The following is a 27,860-nucleotide window of genomic DNA, read 5'->3' as shown; positions in this document are numbered from 1 at the left end:
GTAGTTCTTCTCTGGGGCGGGGTACAACCTTAATTTATTATTATTATTATTATTATTACTATTACTATTATAAGAAAAAAGAAATGAACTGCCCATGTGGCTCTTTTGGAAGGCTTTTAGAATCACATACGAAATACTATAAAGTCTGGGCTGCCTTCAGATATTTCATTTTAGAGCTCTGCAGAAGTGTTTAAAATTTAGGGATTTGAACAGTGCAAAATACAACTTGGTCCGCTGAAAATTGTTGTCACCTGCTGACAAGTGTCTTGAACATTTCTGTTCATTGGTGTCCAGGGCCTGAATCTGTGTTTCAGCTATTACACACCTGCCCTTGAGTCCTGGAAACTTCAATCGCTTGTGAATTTCACAGGCAACCATGGGCTATTTACTTATAGCAGGTAATGATTCTCCTTCCTGAAATACCCTTATGAGAAAATCTATTACACACATAGCTTTATTTATGGATACTACTTCCTAAACTTTGAACACTTTGTTGTTGGCCATTGAGAACTGAAAATACAGTAAACCCTTGGACCACGAGGAACTTGTTCTGTTGTTGGAGAAATGAATAAAATACTGAGCCAAAGATAGCCTACGGGACTAAAACAAGCTCTGGTCTCTAGCTTAGAGACCCCTTTTCTGGGTTCTTCTTGCCCTGTTTGCCTGCGTGCAAAACCCCCCACAGATATGGAGGCTGACAACTATAAATTACCTTCCCCACTTGCATTCGGCGTTCGATCTTTGGAGAAACAGTCTCCTCTGAGACCGCCGGTGTTAAATAAATCTCTGATCCACCAAGATCTCCGAGTGCCGCTTGGTTTTTCCACCAGCGTTCCAGCCTGGTTCCATAACATATTTGGTTCTCTGACCAGAAAACCCAACCACGCTGGCCCGTTGTTGCCACCTGTTTGGGAGAACGGTGAGGCGGTGACAGAATGAGGAATCGCAAGGGAGAAGGAGTGCCCTGCCTGAATTTCAGCAGTCTCCCGCTCGGTCACCTGAGGCCATCCCCCAGTCTGCCATTCCCACTGGACTCGAGGAGACTTGGCAGGTGAGGACCTGGACCCAACGTCGGAACCGGTAAGGCTGGGGCCTGATCTAGCCAGGCGCACTCACAAGAGTGGAAGGGGCACCTGACACTCCCTGAGACTTCAGAAGTCTCACAGGTAGGAATTCTGTGGGAGGGAATGTAATAACCTCTGGTGTGTATGTGAGTGTGAACGTGTGACTTGCTCTAGCTTGCCTGCCGAGTTTGATTCTGTGGCTCCACAGGGGGGCACCCTTAAGGTCCCTGAAAGCCCACGGAGTTTGAGTGGGACTGTCTGAGATTCCGTGGTGAATGGCACAAAGTCTGTGGCCGCATCGGAAGAGTTTCCGATCTTTAGGTCACAAAGCTGAGACCGCTACGTCTAAGCGTCACTTAAGTTCCTTCGGGACATGGCCAGACGGGCATCTGACTGGTCTCCTCATCAGAGGGGGCACCCCTATCCCTCTGTATGTCTTTGCAACTCTGACTCACGGGAACATTACGGGGTCGGGACAGAGTAAAGAAGGGGTTTTGGGGAGACTATGAGAGTGACATTCATAGACTCAGATATGACCAGACAGCTTTAAGGAACTAAGGTTGGCTTTATAAAACATGGAGCCATAAAGCCCCTTGGAAATGGTGGCCTGATACCTCGCTTACAGAGTTCCCAGCAGTCTCACCAGGTGACTAAAGAAGGTCACTTCCTGGCAGGTGCAGGAACCTCAGGATATTTTGGGGACCTCATAAAGAGGAATTCACCCAATTCTACAGGTATTGCAGGCCTGTTTGATGGCAAGTATTTGGCTTGGTTTCTGACCTGAAAAAGGCTACTAGAAGTTCAACGGGGAGATTCCTTATAAAGGGTTCCAGCAAAGCAAACTTTAAAAGATCTTCATGATCAGTCGCTATTCTTGAGGAGCTTATGTAAATTATTAGGCCAGGTTTGTTAAGACTGACTTGTTCTACAAACACATTGGTCTCAATTTGGCTATCTCTGGAAACAGGGGTTTTTTAGAGAGAAAAACTATGTTTCAGCAATGCACCATTATGGATGTGAAATTCTATTGATTGTCTTTAAACGTTTGTTTGCCTAAACTAGACAACTTGAGGTAAACATCAGAAAAATTGTCATAGTATTTCATGTATAGACAATCTTCTGTGCTTGTTATTCTGTGGGGATAATAATAAGACCCCATAGGCATATGATTATTTAAACAACTGGAAAACAGGATGGATCTCTAAATATGCAAACCATATCTTCCCTAAACCTGATCTGACAGTTACCAGAAACTCGCCCCTTTCGAAGACTTGGAGGTGGACTTTACACATATACAACCAAATAGACGATTCAGTTTCAGGTATCACCCCATGGGTCCATCACTCCAGAGTTAAGAAGGCCAACTCAGAGGAACCCACAACCCGGCAAAGTGATCCAGATCCAATCAACCCGCTTAAACTGACCCTCAAAAGGACACTGGCCCCTGAGATCTCCAACCCTGCTCCAGCCACACCCTGGAAGCTGGCTGGTCTGCGCACGACAGAAGCTTGAGGAATCAACTTGTGGACCAGGCCCAGGGGTTCGGATGCAACTCTGCCAGCCCTTGCCCCTTACTGGCGTCATCGCCCTGATCTTGCTTCTTGCTGTTGGGCTAATGGAGATTGCACCAACGAACTGGACATGGAACGGATGGCAGACTCCCTGGGAACCCTACAAAGCCAAATAAACTCCCTGGCAGCAGTGTCCCTCCAAAATAGGCGAACCCTCGACCTCCTCACTTCAGAAAAAGGAGGGACTTGTATCTTTCTGGGGGAGGAATGTTGCTATTTCATAAACCAGTCAAAAATAGTTACAACTAAGGTTAAAAGACTCAAGGATAGAATTCAAGTTAGACAACAGAAAAGTATCAATGGAAAGAATGGGATCTCACAGATTGGGCATCCTGGCTTCCTGCCCTGGCGGGGCCCCTCCTCTCCATAATTTTACTTGTATCCATCGGCCCCTGTATATTGAATGCCATAGTACGTTTTATTGAAAACACTGTTGCTCGCCAAACTACTGCACTCAGCCTTCAAGAATACCAACGTGTAAAACTGAAAGGTGATATCTACTAAAAGTTTTTTTAAAAGACATCAAAGGGGAGAATGTTAGAGAAATGAATAAAATACCGTGCCAAAGATGACCAATGGGACTAAAACAAGCTCTGGTCTCTAGCTTAGAGACCCCTCTTCTGGGTTCTTCTTGCCCTGTTTGCCACGCACACGAAAACTCCCACAGATATGGAGGCTGACAACTATAAATTACCCTCCCTACTTGCATCTGGCGCTCAGATCTTTGGAGAAATGGTCTCCTCTGAGCCCGCTGGGGTTAAATAAACCTCTGATCCACCAAGATCTCTGAGTGCCGCTTGGTTTTTCTGCCAGCGTTCCGGCCTGGTTCCGTAACACTGTGAGAGTTCCACAGGACGAGCAGACATTTCTAATAAATTTTAACGTGATAAACGAGTGATGTCTTGCAATATGAGTAATATGCGATGCTGAATGTCACATGATCACAACTGAGCTGATGGTTCTTGAAATTCACTTAAACATGCAAGTGCTTTGAATTACAAGCATGATTCCAGAACAAATTATGCTCACAAAGCAAGGTTTTACTGTATGTGGTAATTAAAAAAAGAGGGAGGGGCACCTGGGTGGCTTACGTGAGCGTGTGACTCTTGAATTCCGTTCAGGTCATGATCTCTGAGTTGTGGGATTGAGCCCCACGTTAAGCTCCACGCTGGACCTGGAAACTCTTGTGATCTCAGCACAACTCAGGCTGTGATCTCACATTTTATGGGATTGAGCCCCGCTTTGGGCTATGTGCTAAGTGTGGAGCTTGCTTGGGATTCTCTCTCTTCCTCTCTCTCTGCCTCTCCCCCACTTACTTTTCTCTCTGTCTCTCTCAAAACAAATAAACTTAAAAAATGTTAAAAATAAAAATAAAAGAACTATAAATACATAAAGAAATAATAAAAAAGAGGGAAATGAGGGTTGCCAATAGAAAACTGATTTAAGGAGGATGGCATATTAGCAAAAAGACAGGAAACTTAAAAAGTAGAAGAAATTACAGGCCCCCGAGGTCCATTTGGATGGTGCCCTGTGTAAAAAAGGCAGTTGAGATTTGAGTGAAATCTAATGGCCTGAACTTCAGGGTGAAGTTATCAGCAAAAGAGTTTAAGACTAGACCAACATTTAGAGAAAATTAAGATATATCTAGTAGGGAGAGCACCTGGGTGGCTCAGTCGGCTCAGGTCATGATGTCACAGTTTGTGGGGTCGAGCCCCGTGTCAGGCTCTGTGCTAATAGCTCAGAGTTTTGGATTCTGTGTCTCCCTCTCTCTCTGCCCCTCCCCGCTCACACTCTCACACACTCTCTCTCTCAAAAGTAAAAAAAAAAAAAAAAAAAAAAAAAAGATATATTGGGGTGCCTCGGTGGCTCAGTCAGTTGAGCATCCGACTTCAGCTCGGGTCATGATCTCACAGTCCATGAGTTCCAGCCCCACGTCGGGCTCTGTGCTGACAGCTCGGAGCCTGGAGCCTGCTTCGGATTCTGTGTCTCCCTCTCTCTCTGCCCCCCCCCCCCCCCGCTCATGCTCTCTCTCCCTCTCTCTCTCTCTCTCTCTCTCTGTCAAGAATAAATAAACATTAAAAATTTTTTTAAATAAATAAACAAAATAAAAATAAAAGATATATCTACTTGGCTACAGAAGTGGCCAATTATCTTTATTTATCTTCAATTAACAATATTTTATTTAACAATAAAAATAATTCAGAACTTAAACTCTTATTAGTTATCAAAATTATTGTACATTAAAACAGCTTGCAGATTGGGATCAAGAATCAAAGATGCGAAAACAAACTACTATCGCCCATGTCAATAGAAGAAAAATAAAACTCAAGGTTCACATGGTCTTGGAAGAAGAAACACAATCCCCTTGAAGCTCTGTAGAGTGGAGACCTTTGAGCATACACAGCAAGGTACAAGAAAGAAAAATTAATCCTGTGAGCACCTTTTATTCCTGATGTGTCAGATATTAGGTTTCATTCGTGTGCTCGTGGCATTGTTTTGTTTTTGTGAGGCACAAAACAATCATAGAGCTTCTTGTGTGGTTCCCTGTAACCTCCATTTCCTGAACACTGTTTCTCCTTGAGGTTTTAATCTTCTAAATCACATACTTTCTTTGAGAGAACTTGTCAGAGATCTAAACTTGGTATGGGCCTCCTACAGTGGCTTCAATTTTTTAAGTTGGAAGAGGGTTTGTACCAACACAGTTAATTCACACGTCAGGCCTTCCCACAGCCTGGAGTCTGAGCTTCTATCCCAGGGAGTGGACACCCCCCAGCACACTTCCAAGTTGTCACTGACCCAAAACGCCTACTGATCTGTCTGGGCCTGTAAGTAATTTTCTTTTATCTTTAAAATTGTACCCTGGCACAGCTAATATAAAGGTGCAACATATTAAAAAAAAAAAAAAAAAAAGAAAAATTAAGAACACAAAGCAATTCCAGCGGAGAATATATAACATAAGGCAGGGTTTGAAAACTCATTATGTTATCTTCTAAGTTCAACGGTAGTTCCCCAGGAAACACATACACTATTTAATCATCTTATCTTAATCTTTGTATTATACAACTTGTATAATAAGATATAACTTATCTTTGATTCTTCCACTTCCACCTTTCCAATGTGGGCAGCACTATAAAAACTGCACATACTTTTTAATTGTCTTAGGGTGCCTGTTAACATTATATGCAGATTTATCTGCATTTATTTTCATTGTTTATTGTCCTTCCTAACTTCCTTTTACATTCATTTAATATTCCATTTCATCATTTCATAAGTGTTCTGCAATTCGAATCAGTTCTTTTAATTGATTGGTTTAGAAGAGGAACTTTTTTTAGTGTTCAGATTGTCCTTTGATTTTTCTGAATATATTCCCTCATCACATCATTCAAGTGTTTTGGAATTAACGATCAATTCAAAGAGATAAGGTCATCCTAGCAATGTATCTTTCCCATTACAATTTTACGTATTTAACTGACTTAACAGTTTACTAGTTCAATTTTCTGATCAGCCTGGAAATCTTTGCTGATTAAACTGCTTATTTTCTGACTAAATTACACACAAGCGTCAGACTATCTGGCTGTTAACTGAAGGACTGAGGTGTGTTTACTCTGCCAATTACCGAGATGTTGTAACAATCAGCATACCTATGCACCACTGTCTGTAGCTACAAAATTATTTCACAATAGAAATTAAAAAGATTTTTGTTGTTGAAATTTTTCTTTTTCTTTATATATGTATATGTATACATATATATTTTTTTCTAAGTTAATTTATTTATTTTGAGAGAGAGAGAGAGAGCAGGGGAGGGGCAGGGAGAGAGGGAGAGAGGGAGAATCCCAAGCAGGCTCCTCACTGACAGCGTGGAGCAGCCTGACACGGGGCTCAAATTAATGACCAGTGAGATCAAGACCTGAGCCCAAATCAAGAGTCAGATGCTTAGCCAACTGAGCCACCCAGGTGCCCCAGAAAGTTTCCTTTTTTCTGATTTGAAAACTTTATCAGGTGAAGGGATTAAGAACATGCCACCCCAGGGGCACCTGGGAGGCTCAGTTGATTAAGAGTCAGACTTCGGGGCGCCTGGGTGGCGCAGTCGGTTAAGCGTCCGACTTCAGCCAGGTCACGATCTCGCGGTCCGTGAGTTCGAGCCCCGCGTCGGGCTCTGGGCTGATGGCTCGGAGCCTGGAGCCTGTTTCCGATTCTGTGTCTCCCTCTCTCTCTGCCCCTCCCCCGTTCATGCTCTGTCTCTCTCTGTCCCAAAAATAAATAAACGTTGAAAAAAAAAAAAAAAAAGAGTCAGACTTCTGCTCGGCTTGGCTTATGATCTCAGGCCGTGATCTCAGGTTTGCGGGTCTGAGCCCTACATTGGGCTCTGCATTGGCAGTGCAGAGCCTACCTGGGATCTCTCTGTCTACTGAAGGAACTTAAGAAACAGAAGATGAATGAAGGGCTATTGGGTCTCCCTCTTTCTACCTAAAAGCAGGTCATGAAATTTCCAAAGGGAAAAGCACCCTCCCTCAACCAGGAAGAGAACAGTCTTATCACCAGGGACTGGAAGTCCTTTCATACACGCATATTAAAATAACCCTTATCTTCCACTAGTTTCCCTATCGTATAATTCCTAATCACTGTCCCACAATTCACTGGGACACACAATTCACCCTAACCCATGCCCCTTTGTCTTATCAGATCCTCACAATTTATCATTCTTTGTGTAATAAGTTTTATGAGCTTTTGAGCCTGATGGCTTCTTCAGGTCTTCATTTTCCTTTTTTTTTTTTTTAATGTTTTATTTATTTTTGAGAGAAAGAGAAACACACAGAGTGAGCAGGAGTGAGAGAAAGGGAGAACCTGAAGCAGGCTCCAGGCTCTGAGCTATCAGCACAGAGCCCGACGCGGGGCTCGAACTAACAAACTGTGAGATCATGACTGAGCCGCCCAGGAGCCCCAGGTCTCCATTTTCTATCTGAAGACTTTCATGCATTTGTAAAAAAATATATTAAATAAATTTGTATGTTATTCTCCCATTAATCTGCTTTATGTTGGTTTAATTCTTAGACCAGCCACAGAATCTAGGAGGGAAAAGAAAATGTTTCTCCCTGACCCAGCAAAGTGCACACACACACACACACACACACACTTCTTACACAGTTTTGCACAGAATTGAAAGAAATCTTGAGAAGATCAAATCAAACCTGTAATGTGTCTTATTGGTTCTTCACAATTATAATTCTGTGGACCACACTATTGACTCATAAGACCTTAAATGAACAGTTAACCTGGCTTAGAGATATGGCAAAGGGCCAGTCACCTGAGTTGTGTTTCTTCTTACAAAGACTTCCTTTGAAAAACACAGATGTAACAATTTAAATCTTCAAATGAATAATTGCATGTGTGTACAACTCACATCAATAATTTAACTTCCTTCATGCCAAACACTTACATTCTTCCCTGTAGTTAGTAATTCCTAGCTTGGTTACTCTGGTAATGATGAGATGGGGCTGGAAGAGGGAAGGGGATAAGGTATGTGAATCTCCAGATTAAGGTGGTAAAATTTCTCCATGGAGGGTCAGTTTCTATGATGTAGAAATTCAAGTTTATGTCTTCAAGAAAATATTCCACTAATAGCCCAGAAGCACTCTGCCATTCTTGATTCTTGGTCCACTGCCATTCCCCATGACATCACTTCAAATATTTATATAGTAAGGAAATACACACTACATTACTAAGTATCCTTTCCATGGCCTTGGTACTAATTTGTCTTAAGCATAGGGTGGGTTGAACATAAGAAGACTTACCCGGCAACAGCTTTCAAGGTGCTTTAGGTCCAAAGAAAAAGGATGCAGTTTTGCTCTCCCTTAAATAACTATTCTTCTATCTTGGTCAGTGGAAGACAGGGTGAGAGGTCAGAATGCTCTCAGCCAGGCTCAGAGTAAGTATTTCTGCCCTGGTCTTGGGAGGGGTTTGCAATCCTAATTAGCATCAAAATGGCTCCCCATCTAACCCTAATCCACTGCATATTTCTAGCTTTTGTGATTTTTATAGCCTGTTAATTCCCTCTGTTTTCCTTGGTATATAGATGTTATGTTCCTGAACTTCCAAATTTGACTTTATAATTGTATTGAATCCTCTAGGGTTATAATTTCACATTTGAGATTTAAACTGACCTCAAGATTTACACCTTTGAGTTGATGAAATTCAGGGCTTTGAGCCCAATAGTTTTCACTGTAAAGAGAACAAATCTCAGAGAAAACAGTGCTGGCATTGTGGGTTCTGTCCCTTCAATTGTGGCTCCCACAAATTCAGGGTTGGCTTTTTCCTTCTTGGAGTCTACATACTTCCTTAGAACTACTGAGATGTGAAGGTGTCAGGAACGGGAGAGTGTAATTCTAACATTTTACTTCTCTGTAGATATTGCGGTCTCAAGGAGAGCATGAATGGTGGGGTGGGGGCGGGTGTGTGTGTGCTCACTTCTAGTCCCAGATAAAACTGAAACTCTCAGGTCAAGAGGAAATTTAAAATCCTAATAGGATAGGCATCACCATTCGCACCGACATCAACAACATTATTGCAACTGGTAATTTTATAGCATGTTTACTGTGTCTCAGACATTGCACTATGGAGAATTATCTCATTTAAGGCTCTGAACAACCTCATGAAGAAGGGGCTGTTACATTTCCATTTAAAAAGGAGAAAACAACAGTTTACTGGGGTAAATTGCGTAATTTACTAGAGATACTAATGAGTGGTACTACTACGCTATAATCTAAATACAGACCAGCTGATTCCATAGTTTCTGCTCTTTAGCACTCACCATCGAAAACTGGGCCTGCTGAGCAATTGCCTTTTAGAAATAAAAGTGATCGCAGATATTGAGTATCTCCTTGAACTTGATGGATTATCATGGCCACATTATATATTTTATTTATAAAGGTTTTTCAAAAGTTATTTATCTGTTATCTAGTCCTCTGACCTGACTGCTACTGATAATGAATCAAGACAACTCATCAACTCTTTACCTGTGGAAAATATATAAAAGCTTTATATATTTTCCACAGGTGCTTTACCCTGTGGAAAATATATAAAAATTACACATAAATCAAGAATTAAGGAAAGCATGTACCAGTGATCATTTTTACAGCAAAATTATTTAACAAAGCGTTTGGGGTTTTTTTTTTGTTTTGTTTTTAATTTTTTTTTCACATTTATTTATTTTTGAGAGACAGAGCGTGAGCAGGGGAAGGGCAGGTAGGGGGCTGGGGGGTGGACACAGAATCTGAAGCAGGCTCCAAGCTCTGAGCTGCGGGACTTGAACTCATGGATCTTAAGATCATGACCTGAGCTGAAGTCGAATGCTTAACTGACTGAGCCACCCAGGTGCCCCCAAAGTGTTTGCTGTTTTATGGAAAAGGAGAAAACATTCCTTTTTGACAGTTACCTATTGTTATTTCAGTTTTATAAATTTATAAAATTAAACCTAATCACTTTAGTTATTGTGCCAGAAAATCTTCTGCATGTAAAACTTATTTTTGCCCTAGAATACATTCTAAAAATTGACATTTCTAGTTATCTTTGGTTTTCTCAGATATCCCATTAATATCTTTCATGTATTTGCTCATCAAGTTGCACAGATTTCCAAATAGGATTAGCAGTCGACAATTTTGCTGTTAGCTACACCAAAAGCAACCTTGGAGGATGTTTTGCTTATTTTCTGCTTTAGAAAATGTTTTATTGTTTTAGTATCATTTGATATGAGTATCAATCTGGAATTGAAACATATACATTTCTTATTTTTTAAAAAGTGATACATAAGCCATTAATGATAATAATAAATGCTTAAAGGAATTTGTTTTTACTGTATTTATCCCAGTTACTGAAATACTTTTAAAAAGCAGTCACTTAGTCTTCCTAAAACATTTATGTCTATACATATATAAATTGTATACATATATTACATAGTATATGCACTTATATGTCAGAAAGATTTTATAGAATCTAGGAAAGAAAGCCCACACATTGCTTTTTTATGAATATAGAAATATATAACTTCTTTCAAGAACTGAAGTACAAATTCCAGGGTAAGGTTTGTCGTTGTTGAGAAAATACATTTTCACTTCTAATAAACTGTTGCTCTCACAATAACAGAGAAAATAGAATTGTTCTGAAATTTTTTCTACTTTAAATAGTGTCCTCTTTCAATATGTAGTCGTATTTTTTTTAACTTTGAGTACATTACCTTCTAAAATGCTTGTTATTTATTTTCAGCATTCCATCAATCTGCATTTACTTTTTATCTTTTTAATTTTTTTTAACATTTATTTATTTTTGAGAGAGAGACAGAGACAGAGTGTGAGCAGGGGAGGAGCAGAGAGAGAGGGAGACAGAATCCTAAGCAGGCTCCAGGCTCTGAGCTGTCAGCACAGAGCCTGATGCGGGGCTCGAACTCACAAGCCATGAGATCATGACCTGAGCCAAAGTTGGACGCTTAACCAACTGAGCCACTTAGGCGCACCATAATCTGTATTTACCTTTTTTTTTTTTAACGTTTATTTTTATTTTTGAGACAGAGAGAGACAGAGCATGAACGGGGGAGGGGCAGAGAGAGAGGGAGACACAGAATCGGAAGCAGACTCCAGGCTCCGAGCCATCAGCCCAGAGCCCAACACTGGGCTCCAACTCACGGACCGTGAGATTGTGACCTGAGCTGAAGACCTGAGCTGAAGCTTAACCGACTGAGTCACCCAGGTGCCCCTGTATTTACTTTTTAAAAAATAATATGAATTGGTTTTTATACTAAGTGACACAGGATTTGCTTAAAAAAAATTTTTTTTTCTTGTTTCTTGTTTCAGATTATTGAATCTGTCAAGCGGTTTTTTTTTTTCTTACTTTTGAAGCAGGAGGGAAGGGAAGCTTAGGAGACAAATTAACCAAAGTAAAGCCATTTTGGCTTTAGGCTGACCCTTATTCTAAAAGTCAGCAACTTATACAAAGAGTCACAAGATCTGACTCATGGAAGACCACAAGAACCCGCTCCCTCCAGCAGTAGAAGTCATAAATGCTGGGTATTCTTAATATTTCTCCCTGTGGGTAATTCCACAACCCTAACACACCCTAACACAATGGAAAAACCAACCACCTAATGTAAATTTTAACCCAAAGTTAAAAAGTATGCCCCTCCCTATATGGTTAGCTACATTTTTTTTAAAAGATTTTATTTTTAAGTACTTTATATACCCAACATGGGATTTGAACCTACAATGCTAAGAGCAAGAGTCAAATGCTCTACCAACTGCACCAGGCAGGCACCCCTGTGGTTTAGCTAATTAAAAAAAAACCCAGCAAACAAACAAACAAACAAACAAACTTCTAAAACCCTTTGTTAGAAGCAAAGGGAGACTCCTCTTCCTTACCTGGGAGGAAAGACTGCTACTTTGTCTATAAAGTAGCTCCTTTCTTACTTTTATATTTAATAAATCTTTGTCCCTTTCTCTAAATGGCTTGCTCTTGAATTCTTTCTTGCCCAAAGACAAATATTCTCTTGGGGAGGGACCTGAGGCCCTGCCTCTCAGAGCCTCTGCCAATCTGGCATCACTTTGAAGTAATGGCCTTCTCACTCTACTCTAATTTTTCTTTCTTTCCTTCCTTCCTCCCTCCCTTCCTCCCACCTTTTCTATTTTTCTTCTTTTCTGTTTCCTTCCTTCCTTCTCTGTCTCCTTACTTTCTTCCTTTTTCTCTTTTTTGAGAGAAAGAGTCTTTTCTAATTTTTTTTTTTTTTTAAGTAGGCTTCATGCCCAGTGTGGAGCTCAACATAGGACTTGAACTCAACTCATGACCCTGAGATCAAGACCTAAGCTGAGGTCAAGAGCTGGATGCTCAACTGACTGAGCCACCAGGCACCCCAGAAGACAGTATATTAAAAGGAGGCAGTCACAGAGTCCTGACTCACTTAAGGGCTGTTAATAAATTTTAGTAAAACACTGGGGCCATTTAGAAGCAACATGTAGCTATATTTGTATTTGACACAAAGAACAGTGCATATTCTTTTGACTTCAATACCAAGCTAATGGCTAGATAACCGAAATTTTTGAAAATCCCAACCTTTGTTGGGAGACCATAGATCAATGTGTAGGATCTCAGGAAAACTGAGCTTCAATAATCTTCACTCTAAACACACATGGCGACAGGGAGTAAGAATGCTCTTTATTGTGCAAAAAGCAGAAGTCTATCATTTTGCTTTCTTGATAGCCTAGCATAGTTAGAGGTCAAAACAGGAAGTGCCATTGTTAACAGGCAGAAACATGAAAGTTCTGTTCGTAAAAACACCTTCAACCTTCTTCCCCATGAGGACATTTTGAATGCAGGAACTCTGGGTGGGACCATATGGCTTCCTGTATTCTCTTTAATCAAAGTGGTAAAGTTTGTTTTTGTTTTAAAATGCAGTTAAAGGAAAGACATTTGTCGTGTCAGAAGAGAACAACATTCAGTTCCTTTTAGATTTTTATGAGCATCTGTGATCATTTGTCATATGTGGCTAAAAAATGACCAGTACTGATGAAATGCCATTTTATTTTTAGGGAAAACCCTCAGCACACTTTCCCAAAATAAGTTTTAAAAAAAATCTCTGCTTCTTTCCAGGGACGTTTTGTTCATGGCTAAATGTGGGTACATACACTTTTATGATAAAGACCATCTTTTTGCCAAAATATACTGAGGTAAAAGGCTTAAATGCTATGGTCTGTGGAACTGATGATGTAGAACTCCATTTTCTAGGTTTCTTGTGCACAAATACTAATAATTCATTCTTGAGACATTTGGTTGGCTTGAAATAATATTTTAAACAAAGAGAAAAATGTCATGAACCTGAAAAATGAAGGGAAGGCCAGGAAACAAATAATACGGTAGATAGATATCTCGATCTCTGAACTTTCATTTCCAACCCTTCAAGTTTTCTCCCAGCCTATGTGTGATGGCAAATAAATATTCTAGAACAAAACTAATCATTCAAAATAAGGATAGGCATAATTTACTTTAGGTAGAATGAATCCAAGCAACTTTTTCTCTTTTCCTAGTGAAATAAGACTATTTCAAACAAGGATATACTGATATATTGAGGGAACATTTTCAGCCCAAATGCTTAATTAGAAGTTTGCCTTTATTAATAACCTGTCATCATACTAAAAATGCAACTTAATACAGTAACAAAATAACAGACAAAATCCTCAGGGGTGCCTGGGTGGCTCAGTTGGTTGAAAGTCTGACTTCAGCTCAGGTCATGATCTTGTCGTTTGTGGGTTCAAGCCCCACGTTGGGCTTTGTGCTGACAGCTCAGAGCCTGGATCCTGCTTGGGATTCTGTATCTCCCTCTCTCTCTCTCTCTGCCCCTTCTCCCACTCATGCTCTGTCTCTCTCTCAAAAATAAAATAAACATAAAAAAAATTTTTAAAAACCACAAAATACTCAGATAATAGACTAGGAAATTAAGATAAAAAACCCTTTTACATATCCAGATCCAGTCAAGGATTTGACAAAGGACCCCATTTTATGTATTTTTCATTGTGATTTTACATATATTTGAGTTTAGAGTTCCTTACATGTTGATTTCTGCATGCAATCTGTGGAAAAATAAGCTTTCTTTTTTTAAGTAGGCTCCACCTCAATGTGGGGCTGGAACTCATGACCTTGAGATCAAGAGTTGCATACTCTACTGACTGAGCCAGTTAGGTGCCCCTGGAAAATAGGTTTTCTGATTTTCCTTTTGGAGAATATGAAATGACTGGCCATAAAGGAAAATAAGAAATATTTTGCATAATTATCGAACTAGTCTAAGAATAGATGCTATTGTACCGAATCTCTTAATGCAGTCATCAACTGAATCTTTTTTTTCTACCACCAAAGTGTAAACGAGGTAGTTATAAGACCAAAATGAAATTTTCAAGAGGTCCCTTTATCACACGTGTGTTATTGTAACTAAATGTGCTTGAAATTCTATTTCTCATGTGCAAAAACCAAGGGAAGCAGCAAGAATTAGCAGAGTAGAGAATGGGAAAGTGATCATCCCAGAGTCTCAATGTTTCAGAGTCTGATGTGATCACAGGGCCATTTAGTTTAGCTTTCTACCTTTTTACTCCCCAAGATCCTGGTGTTTCTGTTTTGTTTCACAAGGGGAATTGTAAACTTAATAGGGTTTATTTATGCAGTTGGAATTTTGAAATAGAGGGTAAATTAAGAGGAAGGAAGATTTGATTGCTGGATCAAAGTTTTATTAGAAAACCGCGGGGTTCTTATAGAAAGAAATTAAAAAGCTTTAAAAAGTTGTACATTTAAAAAGTATTTTACAGGGGCGCCTGGGTGGCTCAGTCGGTTGGGCGTCCGACTTCAGCTCAAGTTGTGATCTCTCAGTCCGTGAGTTTGAGCCCCGCATCGGGCTCTGTGCTGACAGCTCAGAGCCTGGAGCTTGTTTCAGATTCTGTGTCTCTCTCTCTCTCTCTCTGACCCTCCCCCGTTCATGCTCTGTCTCTCTCTGTCTCAAAAATAAATAAAAACGTAAAAAAATAATTAAAAAAAAGTATTTTACAATTTATAAACACTTTAGTCTTTTAAAAAAATTTTAAAAATTTATTTGAGAGAGAGAGAGAGAGAGAGAGAGAGAGAATCTCAAGCAGGCTTCACACTCAGTGCAGAGCCCAACTCGGGGCTCCATTCCATGACCCTGGGATCATGATCTGTGCCAAAATTAAGGTGTTAGACGCTCAACCGACTGAGTCACCCATGCACCCCTACAAAACACTTTATTATAAAATTATTTCATTTACATATACAGTGAGGGAGCTCCAGGGTCTATTAGCAGAGCTTTGACCATAACCATGTATCCTGTTGCCTGGTCTAAGACTCTTTGCAGTTTTTTTTTTTTTTGTTTTTCTCTCCCAGTATCCCTCTCTCCTCCTCCCCCTAACCCCAGTGATTGATTCTGAAACTTACTTTATGGATTCTTAACAATGTAGAGGACTAAAAATTTTTTGAGGGCAAATTTAGTGTCCTACTTACTTTTGCATCTCTATCATCTAAGCCAACATAGTGTGTTTAGCTAATATTTGTTGAATGAATGGAATAAAACACAAAGACAAATTAAAACAGAACTGTCTTTTTAGATAGTAAATAAATGAAAATAGAAAATTAATATTATAGATTTTAGACAGCTATTCAGAATATCAAGTAATGTTATAGATGCTATGTATCATCTGATCTCTCTGTCATCTATCTTGTTAGCCTCATTCCAAATAGTACATTTTATCATTTGTTATTATTTAGAAGTTTTCAGGTCATTAAGTCACAATTAAAAGTTAGAAAGATTTGTCTTGTTTTATTGACCGCATAGAAGTTAGAATCTATTCTTCAGTAACATAAGGTCTATTGGCATACAACAAACAAAAATGGTCATTGTCAATTCTTTCTCAATAAAATGGGAAAAATGGTCATAATTACCTGTCACATCCAGGAAAGTATAAGACTGTGACCATTAACTTTTATTCTATTTACGTTAGTTTTCCTTATTTATTGCTGTTCTATTTCCTTTATGAATTTCACAGGTTTCTGAAGGCATCGACTGATCATTTTTATATTATTCCATCAGCCTGGCTTATCCATAAGTAGATTGCAACTGGCAACTGGCCATGCTTAGAGAAAACAAGTTTTCATACACGTATTTTGTTCTGCCTGCATGTCTAGGTAAAGATCCTGGATGTGTTGAGTTTTATTTTATTTCTGCAAAGTCTCTATCAGTAAATATTTGGGTGTGTGACTTGGAGGAAAATTCAGAAAGGAAGAACTAATTTATTATTTATTTCAGACTTAAGAATCATTGAGGTCACATCCTAGCAAGACACACGGAGAGAAAGGATCTCAAAGAACACCCAAATTTTACAAAACTAAATCCATACGACAAATAAAGAAGAAATATCCAGTATCCAATTTAGATTCTCTAGATCCACACCAAGGAAAAAAATGCAGAAACGAATGGGCAAAGCTGTAATTTTGCCAGTTTAGGTACTGCTGTTAGGAAACACTACACGATGCCATCTAGTGACAGGTGACCAACGTCTGATCAATCACATAGAAATGATGGGGTGAGGAGGTGAAACGCCCAGGATGTTGTCTGTAAGGAGAAAAATCCTTCTGAGAGAATCACATTCAAGAGATTAGTGTTATTTCTCCGGGTCCACAGAGTGTATGAAAATTTATCAGAAAGCGGCAGCGCGGGGATTTTTATTTTGAAATCCTGTATTGCCACCTACCTCCAAATCTGAACCTCCTCCTCCTCCTGCCGCTGTCTTTCACCATCCAGTCCGCAGCTGAGCTCAGAACCGAGGAGTGTCCTCAAGTCATAGCCCCCCGTAGAGTGACAGGTGGTGGAGGTGGAGCACCTTAGAAAACAGTCTCAAAAAAAAAAAAAAAAAAAACACAAAAAAAACCAACTTCAGAAAAAGGAACCAAGATGATTCCTAAAACAATCTGTACCCAATTAAAAATAACAACAATCATAAATAAACTGCTGGAAAGTTCAAAGAGTAAAACTAAAATAAGGACCAGAGGAAGTCATCTTTGTTTTTCTCGGTCAACGACAGTGCAGACCTGATGCTGTCTTGTTCCTGGTACCAAAGCCTCACTGAAAATGCCAGAGACCTCTCTCTAAATGGCTGTAGCATTGTGCCCTAAGGGAAATAATTTTCTCCAACATTTCTCATCTTTTGTAAACAGATGGCATAGGGATTTTTTTTTTTTTTTTAAGAGAAAGATCAACAATCTGTCAACTCTGGAATTCTCATAGTCCAATAGTTTCTTTTTGGTTAATTTTTCACAACTAGATGAACTAGTGCTGCGGCCATAGATACATTTAAGAAAACGAGACACTTCCCTGTATTCACATATATCCGATTAAAGCTCAATAGGACTATCTCAGTCGCCTCAGAAAAACATCAAGTTGAAAACCCTTGTGAAATGAAAAGAAAAGCTTATCAAAATCTCCAGCTTCGAGTGCATCTAGTTGTTTTCTTTTTATTGTTGCCTACATGCTGTGATTGGAGCACAATGTGTGGAAATTGCATAACCATTATTTCCACAAATCAAAGCTATTGAGAAATGGAAAGGCCGTGCAGGAGCTGCTGCATGAAATGTTGACTTAAAAAATTCTGCCTTTATGTCTAAAGTCTTCCCTTCTCTTTTTTAAGTACTGTTTAGTTTTAACCATCAGTGGGTTTTGTTTTGTTTTTTAACTAAAATCGGAATTAGCCACAGGCCAAATAACATTTTTTTGAAAAGTGTTGTCTGTTTCTTATATTTTTCTTTCCTTCAACTTTATTTTATTATGTTTTGAAATCTGGGCTAGCCTAGGCAAAGCGTTCTTAATTCAAGTATTGGAACCATCAAGATAACCTCTGTGCAATTTTCATGCCTCAGGGGGAAGTTTTGGGTGCCCTCAACCCAATCCACTGCCCGTTAGGGGTGGTGGGGAGGTGTTGAAAGAATCCTCTTTTTACTTCTTTTATTTTTAAAATATTAATCAGTCAGATGTTCACCTGGGTCAAAGTGGGTTAGGCTGGGGATGGCATGGGAATCTCTTAACACCTTCTTGGAAATCCCAAGGTGCAAATGCAAATGGGTAAGTTACTTAAGAGTGAAATGCACCTTTGTTGGGAGAATTTTTACTAGGGTATTCTGTTAGCCTTTTCAATGTTTAAAGTCATTTTGAGGAAGTAACAGTCTGCAAAAAAAGGCATAAAATTTAGATGTGTTGCACTTTCCAACACCTGGGAGATAATGAGGGTAAATATCTTTTTAGGTTCAAGATTATGATCAAAGATTGTTTTCTTCTGTAATATTTCTCCTTGAGGTAGTATTTTGATGTCTTTAAAAGTAAATTGCAGAGATTATAAGGTTAAAATACTGAATAAAGCAAACATCTATGATCAGTCACACAGCTTAATTTTGAACCAAGCTTTCCTTTTATCTTTAAATTTGGTGTCATTTTCTCCCTATCCTTTTCACCTCTGGGATTTTTCTGGTTAGAGATGTATATAATTGCCTTTCTGCCCACATCCCCTTCCAAAAGAATCTGTTCCCACCCACAAACCCTGCTGAACAGATGGGTCTAGTTATTCATGATTATATCAGATGACCCTATTCCTCCTGCTATAGGAGGCGAGGACCAGTGTGTAGAGAGCTGCTAGGTGAGTCAACCACAGGATAGGCCAAGCCAATTATATTTGAGAATTTTGAACTAAAGCACAAAAATCATAGGTGAATGACAGGATTGGATTTGCAGGGTCACAGGCATTTGTTTTGAGAGTTGTTACATGGCAGGGGGCCTGGATGGCTCCGGTGGTTGAACGCCTGATTCTTGATTTCAGCTCAGGTCATGATCCCAGGTTTCTGGGATCAAGCCTTGGGTTGGGCTCTGTGCTGAGCATAGATCCTGCTTAAGATTCTCTCCCTCTCTGCCCCTCTTCCTCTCTCTATATATATATCTAAAAAAAAAAAAAAAGTAAATAGAGTTGTCCATCTGGCAAGCCTCAGCCATGTGTAAATCAAATTTATGAAGGAACCCAAAGTGAAAACCTTGTTTATGGAGTCAACGCAAGAAAGCAACATAGAATAGACATGCAGTAAAAAGAAGTAACAAGAGCTCTAGATGACATCTGTGAGATCCCTCCTCACCATCCTGGCCTCTTTCTACTTTCTAAGTAAACATGTTTCCCAGCATGGTTTGGTTTCTATCACCCAGCTCCAGGATTAATTGCTGACTGTCTTAAGCCAACCAGCAATATCACATCCTTTTGTTCACGTGATTGGTTCAGAGTGGACATGTGAACCAATTAGAGACAATGAGATTGAGAAGACAGTGGAAGGAGGTTGGGGACAAGAAAATTTCTCTCTAACCCATGGGAGTTACCACAAAAGTACTCTCTGCTTTTGTTCATATGAACTAGGAAGCATGAAACTTTGGTTGTATCCGACTACCTCCTTGAGACCATCAGAAGAGACAAGGCTAAGTTGAAAGCAACATCATGGAAGACAGAGTACAGCAATGGAAAAATAAGTAGGGCTTTGTTGATATTATAGAGCCATTAGTTTTTGGAGCCTGCCCAATTTTTGATTTGTCCGTCATATGGACAATAAATACCTTTAAATTCTTTAAATTGTTTGGTTGGCTTTTTTCCCTTGTTTTCTTTTGATTTTTAATGTTTATTTATTTATTTTGAGAGAGAGAGAGAGAGAGGAAGAGAGCAAACAGGGGAGGGGCAGAGAGAGAATCTCAAGCAGGCTCTGTGTTATCAGTGTAGAGCCTGATGCAGGCTTGATCCCATAAACCATGAGATCATAACCTGAGCTGAAATCAAGAGTCAGACATTTAACTGACTGAACCACCCAGGCACCCTTGGATTCTTTCCCCACTGATTACTGAAATTTTTAATTGGAGCGAGACTAGTGATTTTGTAGCTCTCAGACCAAGCAGTCGCTCGAATTCCAACAGTTCCTAAGTAGAGCCGTCCTTAGCACTATTTTCTCCATTTTGTTTTTCCTGGTTCTGTGTCACTTAGCAAAACGCTTGGTACATACTAGTCACATCATCAGTACTTATTAAATGATAAATCCCCACCTCTCTTACACTTTCAGTAATATTTTCTGAGTATAATCTTTGAAAGTAGTGCATTTCGAGGAGGCATCTGATGTTCAGGTTGTGTAAAGTGGTCTTGGAGAAGATTAAAGATACCCACTAATGCAATGAGGAAGGAAGAGGCCAGTCAACTTCATCACGACTGGGAAAGTAAGTGTTAGAGTTGTGAAAACAGACATCATGACAATACTTTCTTACCATATAGAGTCTATAGATACCTTCATTCCTACCTTGGTAAGACTTTGTCTTCTGCATTTGAAATGAAAACAGGAAAAAAAAGATTGTATTTTTCCCATGGTCAGAATCAAGGGGTTTGCCTGAAACTTTGGTCCATTACCTCAATCCTGACAATCTTGCCTGCTGGGGATCATTAGTGCTACCACATGAATGGGGAAAACGAGGAAGAAAGATTCATTAACTTGTCCAAGATAGTAAGAGTCTGAGCCGAGCCAATAGATAATGGAATTAGAAGACCCACTACTACTTTATGATAATTATCAAATTGTGATTCATTTATGACCTCTCTGGCCCTGTTAGGTCTGGAGCTCTTGCTGAAAGGATGTCATAGCACACATAAAATATCTCTGGAAAAGTGCTTCTCTCCAGGAATGCTAACTGGGTAACTGGGAAATACTTACTTTCCACTGCTCAAGTTTCATCCTTTTTGACATTTGAACCATATGCTTACCTTATTTTATCCAAAAAAAGTGATATATTTTGAAAAAATATCATACCGTGAAAATTTTCTACCTGATAAAATGACAGGTTTGTATTAGATGAGGTGGGAGACCCCTTCTAGCTCTAAAATTTTGTGTAGTTCCATGAGAGGCCTTCCAGTTTAAGAGAATACAAAGATTACTGCACCAAATACTCTCTCAAACCACTGAACTGCCTAAAAAGATCGTAAAAAGGTTACCTATATTTTTGGCAGTATCAGCGACTTAAAAAAAAATCAGATAAATTGAATTACATTTTGGAAGTTAACCTTCAGATTCAGATTAGGCCAAGAATCTCTAGGGCCCAATAAAACCTGAAGGGACCTGCCAGCATTTTCACTTGAAAGAATAACTTTGTTGTGATTAACACCAAACTACCTAAGGAGTGGAGAGAATAGCAGTTAGGAGTCTAGCAATTAATCACTGCAGGTATCTCCCACGGGTGAGGACGAGCTGAAGGCAAGCATGCTTAGCACATTTTATTTTCTCAGGAACACAGCGGGCATCTTGTAAAATCACTAGGATAGGCCCCACAACCAAAACAAAAGAGGACAAAGAAAATTCATGTACACAGGCACTGGCAATTTGCCTTCATTCTCTAATGGTAAACCCTACTGGAGACAGGAACCCTTTGGAGCTGACCTTGTCTCTTCTTACCAAAGACAGCTTGGTATGTGATTGTGTGTTTGTTTAAACCAAATGCTTCACATTTATGAAATCTTTCAAGTGTCAGATCTCAAATGAATGTTATCATAAGAAGCTTTTTGGCCACATATGGCACAATTTTTCAGGACACCTACTTAAAGTGTTTGTGTTTTTCAGTGGTCTGAAACAACAAAAACAATGAAAAAACTTCTAATGCACCAAAATTAACATAAATATGAGCCATACAGCTAAGCTCTGCTGTTCTTAGCGTTGAAGTTAGTCACATCTAGTTTTGTTACTATAGAAAGCAAATCAGTTCTGCTAACTACAGCCCACAGTATTTTGCACATTATTTTTCTGAATTCCTTCTATCTATTTTAGTATTTGAAATGCTAAAAAATCCTGCCCCAGCACTTTTTCTGGGAAAGTCTTCACACTGTCTTTTGATCTATGCTACTGGTTCACAAGTCATTCTTGGAGGAGGTTATAAGGCAGGAGAGGGGATTTTATTTATGGAATTTTGTATTGTTTTTTCTGTTCACCGTACTGCATTTTTCTGCCGAAAAATTCTGCTGTAAATTGCAACAGGAAGAGATAAGGACAGCCTTTCTTAAGACCTCAGAACTGTGGGAAGAGGGTCCCTGAGTGAGATCCCAGCTTGAAAGTTATTTCTGCCTTCTTGGGTAAGACATTATCCCCAGAATCTTAACTTTTCTGAGAGAAGAATAGAAATGCACCAATAGAAAAATCCATTGTGTACTTGCTAACAATCCAATGAGCTTGAAGGAAATGCCGGAGTCATGCCTCTGTTTCTACATGCCCACAGGGAGCTTCTGTAGATAACCTTCCCACATCAGACCAAGAATTCTGTGTAACTAGCACTAGATTTCACACTCTGGTGGATAGAAGGCTGAATGGAAGGCACTGAACGAACCCCTTGGTATCGTCAGACATTGATCTGCCAAGGTTGATATTGGGTCTTGCCTGGTAATGTCAACTGGCCAATCTAAATGATTTCCCCCCAAACTCTTGTTCTTGTCTATCAAATCAAGCATAACTTTTAGTTCATCTCCCTCCATTCCAATGCGATTGTAGCTTGAGAGTGTTTCAGAAAGCTTTGTAGATTCAGCTGTCTCATTTTGATTACCACCATGAGAACTCCCTGGTATCCTGTTGTGAACTTTAATCTACAATATAGTTTCTTCTCTACCTGTGCCCTGGCTTCTATTCTTTTTGCAGTTGTTTAATAGAAGAAGGCAAAATCTTTTGATAAAAGTAGTTCACAACCTTCTCTGTCTTATCTGAGACCTCTGTTCCATTTTCTGGTTATACTTTTATAAAAGTATTGAGACTTTCTGTAGTGAAGAGGACTCAGAGAGCCTCTGTCATGAACTTTGCTGAACTCAAATCAGGAGACCCGAATACATAAAACCCATTAGTTCATGAAGACCCATAAGGGAAATCCTTAACACTCTGTTGCTCAAGCTCTATGCAATTTTAAAATACAGATGAAAATGCCTACCTTAAAGGGATGTTTTTATGATTAATGAGGTAATGTGCATAATGTGTTCTGAGTTCCTGGAGCAAAAGTCCCATATAGGGGAGCTATTATTATTTATTATTGCCATCCAGATGCTGGAACTATATATTTCCCAAGGACAAAATGAAATGTAGGACAGATGCAAAAATTCCAGAGTATTAGCAAGCTCTAGGGAAACTAGCATATGGTGGATATCCTTTGATAAATATGCTAAATACATATTTATATGATAAACTGACTAGTGAAATTAGAGTGATGCCTTTGAGTGCCTTCACCAGAGTTCAGTGAATTCTCTGGTGCACTGAGAGGTGGATGACTCTACAGGGGGTAGGTGGGTTCCTGCCAGTGTTTGGAATAGGCCCCTTTTCTTTTACTGTAGCTGGAAACAATGATTAAGCAAAGAACCAGTGCTACTGAGGCTCTTTTATTCTCCGTCAATGGGACTAAGGCACGACCCTTTAAGAGGGCATTTGGCAGTATCTGTCAAAATTGGAAATTCATATCCTCTTTGACCCAGCAATTCTACAACTAAAAAATTATCCTATGGATACACTTGCATTGTAGCATTGTTTACAAAAACAAAAATTGAAAACCACCTAAATGTTTGTTAAAAAGACAATGATTGCATAACTTACCGTACATGCATTTGGTGGTATATTATAGAACTAAAAAAATAGAAGAAGGAAGATTTGTATCTGCAGATTTGGAAAGGTCTCCAAGATATGGTTTTCATCAAGATGTAAAGCAATACGTATGGTATGACCGCACTTGTGTAAATAAGAAAAAAGAATTGCACAAACTGTAAGAGACTGTTGAATACAGAGAACAAATTGAGGGTTGCTGGAGGGTTATTGGGTGGGGGGATGGGCTAAATGGGTGAGGGGCATTAAGGAGGGCACTTGTTGGGATGAGCACCGGGTGTCATATGTAAGTCATGATCCCTGAATTCTACTCCTGAAACCCTTATTACACTATATGTTAGCTGAGTTGGATTTAAATAAATAATTAAAAAAGGAATGGGGAAACTTTTAGGGCATCAAAGTTTCTGGCAAAGTACTTAAAAAGAAAAAAGAAGTGTATATAAGCTGAGATACACACACACACACACACACAATAATGATTAACTGTGGTTAATTTAGGGGAAAGAAATTTGGTGTATCATGAGAGGGGGAAACCATTTCCCTTTTTATCTTAAACTTTTTAAAACTTTTTAAAAGTTTATTTATTTTGAGAGAGAGGGAGAGGGAGAGGGGCAGAGAGAGAAAGAGAGAGAGGGAAAGAGAGAGAATCTCAAGCAGGCTCCCTGCTGTCAGCACAGAGCCCCATGTGGGGTTTGATCTCATGACCCTTGAGATCATGACCTGGGCCCAAACCAAGAGTCCAACCCTTAACTGACTGAGCCACCCAGGTGCCTCTATCTTAAACTTTTGTAAACCATATTTACATATTACCTTAATGTTAAAAATAGATTGTTTTGGGGGCTCCTGGGTGGCTCAGTCAGTTAAGTGTCCAACTTAGGCTCAGGTCATGATCTCCCAGTTTGTGAGTTTCAGCCCCACATCAGGCTCTGTGCTGACAGCTCAGAGCCTGGAGCCTGCTTCAGATTCTGTGTTTCCCCTCTCTCTCTGCCCCTCCCACACTCACACTCTGTCTCTCTCTCTCAAAAATAAATTAACATTAAAAAAATTTTTTTGAACAATCTATTTTTTAAAAAAATTTTAATGTGGATTTATTTTTGAGAGAGAGAAAGAGAGAATGACAGACAGAGCACCACCAGAAGAGGGGCAGAGAGACACAGAATCTAAAGCAGGCTCCAGGCTCTGGGCTGTCAGCACAGAGCCCAAGGTGGGGCTCAAATCCACGAACCAAGAGATCATGACCTGACCTGAAGTCGGACACTGACCAGCTGAGCCACCAGACACCCCAAGAATAGATTGTTTTTTTTTTTTTTAAAGTAATCTTCCTTTCTTCTACTGAAGCTCAGAAGAAGGCAACTTGAAAAGCTATTGTCATAAGACAGCTGACTCTCTAGCCAATATTTCCTCCATAGGAGCACCCTGAGCCCCCACAGAAATCTCATTTCCATCCCTGAGTGATTTGATCAGAGCCAATGGTTTGCATATAAAACACCTGTGAGGCTAAACCTTTCTTATTCTCCCAGCCAGGGTGAGAGAGTCAGGATAAAGTGGTCTTTATTTTTCAATTTCATCACCTGTGATTTTGTTTGAAAAAATCTGTTTGCCTCTCATTCACCAAAAAATACACCTGTGACTATGTAATTGATGGTCACAGATTTTCATTTCTTATTGTTATAAACACATTGAAGACTGTAAATGTTCTCTCTCTCATAAAACACCTGTTCTTTTCATAATTAACAATTTTAGATTGAGCATGTACATTGAAAGTAATACTCTTGCAAAATATGAAAACCTAACATTATTTAATGATAGCCTTTCTTATATGAAAGTCAGCATATAGCATATATTTGTGGAAAAGTATTTACAAATCAAAATTATGTACAAATATCCAATTATCCAATTAGAAAAGATAATTATAGAGGAATCTTTTACTTCAGTTTGTTACAATAAATTTGTCATACAAAAACTATTTCAGTTTTCTCATTTTAAAAAACTTTTTTGGGGGTACCTGGGTGGCTCAGTCAGTTAAGTGTCTGACTTCGGCCTGGGTCATGATCTTATGGTTTGTGGGTTCAAGCCCTGCGTCAGGCTCTGTGCTAACAGCTCAGAGCCTGGAGCCTGCTTCGGATCCTGTGTCTCCCTCTCTCTCTGCCCCTCCCCTGCTCATGCTGTCTCTCAAAAATAAATGTTGAAAAAATAAAAAAATTAAAAAAAACTTTTTTAAACATTTTTATTTATTTTTGAGAGACAGAAACCATGCACCACTGGGGGAAGGGCAGAGAGAGAGAGAGGGAGGCACAGAAACTGAAGCAGGCTTCCAGCTCTGAGCTGTCAGCACAGAGCCTGACACGGGGCTCAAACTCACAAACCACAAAATCATGACCTGAGCCGAAGTCAGACACTTAACTGACTGAGCCACCCGGGTGCCGCCTTCAGTTTTCTCATTTTAAAGGAACTTAAAACTAGTTGCTAAAAAGAATCACAGTATGTACGGTCATATTGGACACACAGTATGAAAGTATGTAAGTATGAATCATAGTTAGAAAATAAGTCACAAGTATAGTAAGTTGGTCTTTATTATTTTTTAATGCATTTTTTGATGTTTATTTGTGTATGAGAGAGAGAGACACAGAATCCAAAGCAGGCTCCAGGCTCTGAGATGTCAGCACAGAGCCCAACATGGGGCTCCAACCCATCAACTGTGAAATCGTGACCTGAACTGAAGTTGGATTCTTAACTGACTGAGCCACCCAGGCCCCCCGAGATGGTCTTTATTATTAACTTAATTTTTAAAAAAATATTTATTTATTTTTGAGAGAGAACGAGAGAGACAGAATACAAGCAGGGGAGGTGCAGAGAGAGAGGGAGACACAGAATCCAAAGCAGGCTCAAGGTTCTGAACAGTCAGCACAGAGCCCCTTGTGGGGCTCAAACTCGTGAACCACAAGATCATGACCTGAGCTGAAGTCAGACGCTTAACCAACTGAGCCACCCATATGCCCCTTAACTTGATCTTTGGGATTCTTACACAATATCCCAGAGTTAAGAAGGAGAAATAATCCACAAACTCTTTCTCAAATGGAAACAGGTTCTTTGATAAGAGATGAACCCAATACCTTTCCATGCCATTTACAATTTCCCAGGGAAGTTTTAGGATGTGTGGGCAAAGCCACTCTGATATAATTGAAGGAACAAAATATTGCTCATTTCTACCCTGATGCACCTGGAATGGCCTTGAGACCATGTGGTATAATTAATGTGTGTAATTATTTTCTCCTTTAGCATACAAGGCTGACACTTGCCACCATAGTTTCATTTTTTATTCTTTTTTTTTTCTTTTTTTAAATATAATGAGCTTGGTTTGCTTCATGTTTCTGACAAAGGATAGCAAAGTATTATCATTTTATGAAGCTAAAGAGCAGTAGTGCTCAGCCTGTGGTCCCTGCATCAGCGAAATTGAATCACCTGGGAGCTTGTTAGAACGACTAATTCTTGGACCTTGCCCCAGACCTACTCAGTCAGAAACTCTGGGTGTGAGGCCCAATAATCTGTATTTAACGATCCCTAAAGCTTGAGAACTGCTTCTCTACAGGAATTCTTACAGTGTGGGACCAAGGACTATAAAATATCTTGGCCTGCTTTTGTGATAGCTCTGACCCTGTAATGAAAGAATATCTATTCCCAACTCATCTACACGATCCAGAGCAACTATTTTGAAAAGTCAGATACTCAGACTACTTGCATCAGAATCACATGAATGATCGGTTAAAATGCAGATTCCTGGACCTCTCTGAAGTCAGGGCCTGACTTCTAAACACTGTATGTAAAATAACTCCATTCATTTTTATAACATTTCACATGTGCGGGAACTGAAACAGAGAAATTGGGTTAATTTGCCCAAGGTCACCTAGTGAGCTGGGGACGCAGCTATGATTTGAACCCCGGCATTCTGGCTCCAGAGCCCATGCTATTTTCTACTTTGCCATATGCCTTCTTTTATTAATCTACAAGCCCATTTGAT

At 39.5% G+C, this 27,860-nt stretch overlaps 1 long non-coding RNA gene across 1 annotated transcript in view; it reads right to left on the bottom strand.

Moving 5' to 3' along the window:
* LOC115522319 overlaps positions 1-17,001 on the bottom strand; it is a 34,938-nt gene extending 17,937 nt beyond the window's left edge. Inside the window, exon 1 of the long non-coding RNA XR_003971342.1 lies at positions 16,921-17,001. This is a non-coding gene — a long non-coding RNA (uncharacterized LOC115522319). The remainder of the gene's footprint in view (positions 1-16,920) is intronic.
* Between the last annotated feature and the right edge of the window lie 10,859 nt (positions 17,002-27,860).

The sequence above is a fragment of the Lynx canadensis genome, chromosome C1 (genome assembly GCF_007474595.2).
Source record: "Lynx canadensis isolate LIC74 chromosome C1, mLynCan4.pri.v2, whole genome shotgun sequence".
NCBI classification, from domain to species: Eukaryota; Metazoa; Chordata; class Mammalia; order Carnivora; family Felidae; genus Lynx; species Lynx canadensis.
Note: the sequence above shows the minus strand (reverse complement) of the source record. Positions and strands in the feature narration are given on the sequence as shown.